This window comes from Lagenorhynchus albirostris, chromosome 2, assembly GCF_949774975.1.
Source record: "Lagenorhynchus albirostris chromosome 2, mLagAlb1.1, whole genome shotgun sequence".
Lineage (NCBI taxonomy): Eukaryota > Metazoa > Chordata > Mammalia > Artiodactyla > Delphinidae > Lagenorhynchus > Lagenorhynchus albirostris.
In genome coordinates, this window is record NC_083096.1 from 99,385,882 (window position 1) to 99,392,716 (window position 6,835).

At 36.4% G+C, this 6,835-nt stretch overlaps 1 pseudogene; it reads left to right on the forward strand.

The window, feature by feature from the left end:
- Positions 1–5,238: 5,238 nt before the first annotated feature.
- On the forward strand, positions 5,239–6,092 carry LOC132516061 (CBY1-interacting BAR domain-containing protein 1-like; annotated as a pseudogene).
- Positions 6,093–6,835: the final 743 nt, after the last annotated feature.

The window sequence follows — 6,835 nt, forward strand, 5'->3', positions numbered from 1 at the left end:
TGTTAAATATCTTTAAAGTCCATCTGTGGGTAGTGCACACACCCATGGTATTACACTAAGAAGGATTCCGAACTCCTGTTAAGTCTAATGTGAAAAAGTCCGCAATTGATTGAGAATGTCTGTTAGAGTTGTAGGGGAGGGAGTGGCATAACCAGTGTCTGTATTTATGAATCATTTTCTATCCTATTCACAGCTGCTTTTAAAAGACTAATGGTAGCAACGACCCCTTAGCAGTTTCCTGCTGCATTCTGAATACTGAAGACGAAGTGGTCTTATGTCTCTCCATCCAGATAATTCCAGGCCTTCACTCCAGTCCGGAATGAGTTCCGGTGTTTCTTTTTAGCTCCATAATTCCCTTCTCTGAATAATCGTACTTTATTCACAAAGGCCATTGTTATCCAAATTCTCTGAGTTTTACCAAGTAAATAATCCATTTTTAAGCATTTTCAAATGTTTCACCATAGTGAACCAAATTGCCCTCAATGTACATTTTGTCTTTTCATTGATATCAATATAACATTTTTACCAATACTGTGTTTGTTCAACCGGGGTTTTAATTTGTCTCTGACCACTCTTTTGCTCTCTTTTATTATCTTTTACTATATGGTTCATACTTGCCTACCCAACGCCACTAATGATTTCACAAATATTTCCAACAGCACGTTTTTCCCATAAAATGTTTTTATAAGAAAATCTGAACTCTGTGGAAGAAAATTTCTATACACATTGATGAAAGAAAAATACACCATTTTTATTTTATGACATTCTCTAACTTTTAAAAATATATGTGGAGACTTTCTTTGCATACTAACATTAAGGCACTCAAATTGTCATCTTGGTTTCTTCTCTATGAACATTAAAATCAGCAAGGAAGACATTTAGCCATTTCTACCTCAGCCATACTAAGAGATGGTTCTTATTTAGCATATGAACATGTGGTTCAAGTTACACTGATGTTATGGAGGACTGCTGGAGAAACACCCAAATCCAGAGGACGGAAGAATTCCTGCAGAAGAATACATACAGCACACTCCACTCCACCCATTCTTCTCCCAATACCATATTCGGTATTTTAAAAATACTGTTTAAGAGCTTTCAAATTCAAATTTGAACCTATGACTCTGAAACTCCTATGGTCATTTCTTCTTCTTTTAGCTTCCGTAGGACTTAAGGCTGCATTCAGTTTCTTATCCTCTACTACACAGTCTCTTGCATAGTAAGTGCTCAGTAGATGATAATGGATTCTTGAACCGGAAAGAGGAATTTTTAGGTTATGGGTATGCTTAAGAAGAGAATTCCATTTCAGAGAAGATTCTCCAAGAAAACAGTTTTATGCAAAATGTGAATGCTGCAATGTTATTTATAGTAGTAAATGATTTAAGACTACATGAAAGTCTAAACACAGGAGATGGGTGATAAATCATGGTATGTCTAAATGATTGACTTTATGACAGCCATTAAAATGTTTAGGATAAAAACTGTCATTTAATATCAAGTGAAAAAACCAAGATACATGACTTTATGTAGTGTTATCATAACATATAAATATGATTTTTAATAAAATATACAGGTAAATTATGCCAAATATTAATAGCAGTTGCAACTATATAGTATACTTAAAATTTTGGGGGGTATTTTGTAAAATTTTCTATAAGAAATACAATTTTTTTTTTTTTTTTTCTGTACGCGGGCCTCTCACTGTTGTAGCCTCTCCCGCTGTGGAGCACAGGCTCCTCCAGACGCGCAGGCCCGGCGGCCATGGCTCACGGGCCCAGCCACTCCGCGGCATGTGGGATCTTCTCGGACCGGGACACGATCCCGCGTCCCCTGCATCGGCAAGCGGACTCTCAACCACTGCACCACCAGGGAAGCCCACAAATTGCTTTTTTAATGAGGAAAATGTTTCCACAAAAAGTTTTAAACTTCCCAAAGAATAATTTCTCTGGTGAGTAGCATGAAATAAATGATTCCAGTACTGAACAGTTAGTTGCACAATGATATCTGATTGGTGAGTCATCACAGAGGAGGTTTTCTTCCTTTGGCTTCCAGGGCTGAGACCAGGAGGGGCCAGATATGTTATGCCAGTAATGTATCTAGTTATTGACAAAACAGCAGCCCCAATAGAAACATTCCACGGAAGAGGTTTTCCAAAATGACTAAAATGTATACAGAAAGATATTTGGTCAATAATTTGTATCATAGAATAAGATAATAGTAATGTCAAAAGAAAATACATCTTTTATTTTGCCACTGTTATACTGCACAGTTTACCTTCCAAGACAGCACACTCCAAGTTAAGAGTGTTAACAGGGATAGAAAAAGCTATGCATTCCTAAGTGTACTTATTTTTTAACTTCTTTATTGATGTAATATTAGTAAACGACAAACACCACCTAATTTAAATACACAATTTGATGAGTTTTGACATATGTATACACCCATGAAACCACTAATACAATCAAAGTAATGAACATGTCCATCATTCCCAGAGATTTCCTTATCTTTTTATAAATCCTCTCTCCTACCTCTCCTCACTCCACCCACATACCCTGTCCCCAGATTAGTTTGTCACTATAGATTATAGACTAATCTGTCACTCTGGATTTGTTTGCACTTCCTAGAATTTGATATAAATAGAATTATATTGAGTACTTTATTTTTACTTGCTTCATTCACTCAGCATAATTAGTTGGAGATTAATTCATGATGTAGAATATATCAACAGTTCATTCATTTTTATTGCTGAACAGAATTCCATTATATAAATTTTTGTATAGAATAATTATATTGCATACATGTATAAAATTATGTTAATTTTATTGTATAAATATTTATTATATAAAAATACTATGTATGTAAAATTATATTAGAAACATGTATAAGATACAAGTTTATCAATTCACTTTTTTTATTTGTTTAGAGATTTTGGCAATTAAACATGAAGTTTTTTTGAAGAGTCCTCTACAAGTCTTTGCATGGACATAGACTTTTATTTCCCTCCACCTAGAGTGGACTGTCTAGATCACATGGTATGGGTGTGTGTAACTTTTTAAGAAACTGCCAAACTCTTTCCCAGAGTGTTGATAGCTGTACTATTCTCTTCAGTATTATATGAGGGCTCCAGTTACTCTACATCCCGGGAATTGTCAGCACTTGGGATGCTTTGTCTTTTTAAATTTAGCCATCCTAATAGATGCGTGGTGGTACCTCATTACAGTTTTAATTTGCATTTCTTTAATGAAAAGTCATGCTGTGTATTGTTTCATTTGCTTATTTGCCACAATAGCATACCTGTTTGGGTCTATTCAAATCTTTTGCCCACTTTTTTAAAAAAATGAGTTGTTCTCTTTTTATTGAGTTTTGGGAGGTTTTTATATATTCTGGATATAAGTTCTTCATCATATGCATGATTTAAAATTTTTTCTCTTTACCATAATACCATTACCATTACCATAATTATGGTAATAGATTATTATGTGAAATGTAGTTTTCTTCTTGTTTCTTGTACTTGGGATTCATTGATATTGTTGATATGTGGATTCATAGATTTCATCAAATTTGGAATTTTTTCAGTCTTTACTTTTTCAAATATATTTTCCAGTCCCTATCCTCTGTCTTTGAGCACTCTGATTACAAGCATATTAGACACTTGAAATTGTTCCATATCTCACTGATTCTCTATTCATTTAAAAAAAATTCTCCTGTATTTCTGTGTATCATCTTAATAATGTCTATTCCCAAGTCTTCATGCTTGCTAATTTTTACATCTGGAGTGTTAAATTTTCACAAATCCCATCTAGTGTATTACTCAAGTCAAACATTTTAGTTTACATTTATAGAAATGCAATTTTTGTCTCTTTTTATGTCTTCCATGTCTATACTTAAATTTTGAACATAAAGAATAGGGTTATGATAACTATTTAATGTTTTTATTTGCTAATTCTAACATCTATTTCAGCTTTGGCTTTTGATTGATTTTTTCCTTCATTATGAATCATATTTTTCTATTACTTTGTCTGTTTAATCATTTTTTATTGAATTCAGCATTGTGAACTTCACTTTGCTAGATGCTGGATATTTTTGTATTGTCATAAATATTCTTGAGCGTTGTTCTGGGTCACAGTTAATTTACTTGGATACTGTTTGTTTTTGCTTTTAAGATTTATTAGGCAAGACTGGAGAAGTGTTTTAGACCAATTATTTCCTATGATTGATGAAGACGCTTCAGTGAGCTCCACCTGATGCCCTACGAATCATGAAGTTTTCGAGTCTGGCTGGAGAGAAGAGAGGCTGGCATGCACTGTCACCTTAACCTGTTCGGGGGGTTCTTTCCCTGGCCTTGGGTAGTTTCCTCACTCCCGTTCACTCATTAGCACTCTGCTAAAGAAATAAAGGGACTGGCTCAGATCTTTGTGTTCTCTTTCTGTGCAGCTCTCTCCTCTGCAGCACTTTAGGGAGGTAAACTCCAGGCAGCTTTTTGTCCTCAAACTCTCAGCTTTGTCTCTTCAACTCAGTGTGTTGTCCAGACTCTGCCTCAGTTCTGCCTCCATACTCTACGGCCTGGAAATCCTCTCAACACAGAAATCTAGGGAAATTCATAAGGCACACAACATTTCTCCTCATCTTTCAGGCATCACTGTCCTACATTCACTGATGCTAGTGCCTTGATAACCTTTATTCCATATATTTTGTCCATCTGCATTTTTTATTTTTCAGGTTCAGTGATAATTCTGTTCCCAGCTACTCCATCTTAGTTGGAAATGGATATTCCTAAGTGTATTCATTCTGATCCTAAACGACAACCAGTAAGTCTCAGCATTCTGAGTACTGAATAAGCAACCACAGTGTTCATACAATCACATACAATCATGGAGTCTCAACTATTCCTCTGTGAAATAACCCACACATAAAGAAAAAAAAAGATGTCTTTGACCTTAACTGTTGTTGTTTTAATGGGTACTGCTTTCAGTAAATATTTTACACTTTATCTTTTTAAAATTTGCTTTTTAAAATTAATATTTTTCATACTGTTCTTGAGTAGTGATATTCGTTAAAGTGCTGTGCATTAAATTTGTTTTGCACTGCCAAGTTAAAGCCCTTTTCAATAGACTATAAAGGTAAATCTAGAAATTACTTATTTTACATTTATTTCTTTTTTAAATCCAGGATGGGCCTGGGTGCCTCGGAGCCCCTGTCTTTGGGCCCCAGCCTGCAGTCTCTGGCTGTGTGTGAGGCAAGATGTTGAAATGCAGCTTGCGGAACCAGGATGCTCAATTGTAAGTTGCTGTCACAAATGTGGAGAAGTATTTTGGAGAGCTGTGCTAAATCTTTGCTGCTTATGTGCAGAAAACTGCCAGACTGGGATACAAAGCAGAACTCCTGGTGAATGAAATCAATGTGTATGTCTCTACAGAGACCCCAAATTTAAATCAGGGCCTGAAAAACTTTGCTGACGAGTTTGCCAAACTTCAGAATTATTGACAAGCAGACGTTGAAAGACTTGAAGCCAAAGTAGTTGAACATTTGAAAGCTTATGGAACCATTGTAGAAATGAAACGAGATGACCTCAAAGTAACATTAACAGCAAGGAATCAAGAAGCTTTTCAACTGTTAACTCAGAAAGAATATGTCAGAGAAACCCGTCTGACTGATATGTTATTACACAGGCAGAAACTGAATTACAAAGAGCTACAAGGGATGCTACCTGAATAACTCGTCATTTGGAGGAAACTATTGACAATTTTGAAAAGCAGAAAATAATGGATATAAAGACTGTATTTTCAGAATTTATCATTATCGAAATGTTATTTCACAGCAAAGCTTTAGAGTTCTACACTGCTTCCTACCAAAATATACAACAGATTGATGAAGAAGATTTAGAGGTTTTCCAAAATTCTCTGTATCCACCAGATTATTTATGTCATTTAGATATCGTCAGAGCAAATTCAAAGTCACCTCTTCAGAGATCACTGTCAGCTAAGTGTTTATCTGGAGCAGGACAGGTAACTATTTGTTGACTAAGAAAGGATCAACAAGCAGAAGAGGACGATGAAGAAGATGAAGACTTAGACGTTATAGAAGAAGAAAATTAAACTTCTTAAGTAAACTTTTCATTTCCATTTTCATCTTAAATGACTTGAAATCCAGATTTACTAAAACTGTAGAACTTTACACTGGATTCATATGTTAAACCTCAAAATGAAATCCTACTGGAAATGGAGAAATTATTAAAGGAAATTTATGCTGACCAATAAATAAATAAATAAAATTCAGGATGTGTCCATGTAAACGTTATTTTAGAAGAATAAACAGGGAGACACCTTCAAGATGGCGGAGGAGTAAGACGTGGAGATCACCTACCTCTCCACAAATACATCAAAAATACCTCTACATGTGGAGCAAATCCTACAGAACACCTACTGAACGCTGGCAGAAGACCTCAGACTTCCCAAAAGGCAAGAAAATTCCCATGTACCTGGATAGGGCAAAAGAAAAAAAACAGAGACAAAAGAATAGGGACGGGACCTGTACCTTTGGGAGGGAGCTGTGAAGGAGGAAAAGTTTCCACACACTAGGGAGCCCCTTCACTTGTGGGGACGGGCAGTGGGGGGGGGGAGCTTCAGAGCCACGGAGGAGAGCACAGCAACAGGGATGTAGAGGGCAAAGCAGAGAGATTCCGCCACAGAGGATCATTGCCAATAAGCACTCACCAACCTGAGATGCTTGTCGGCTCACCTGCTGAGGCGGGTGGGGGCTGGGAGCTGAGGTTGGACTTCGGAGGTCAGACCCCAGGGAGAGGACTGGGGTTGGCTGTGTGAAGACAGCCTGAAGGGGG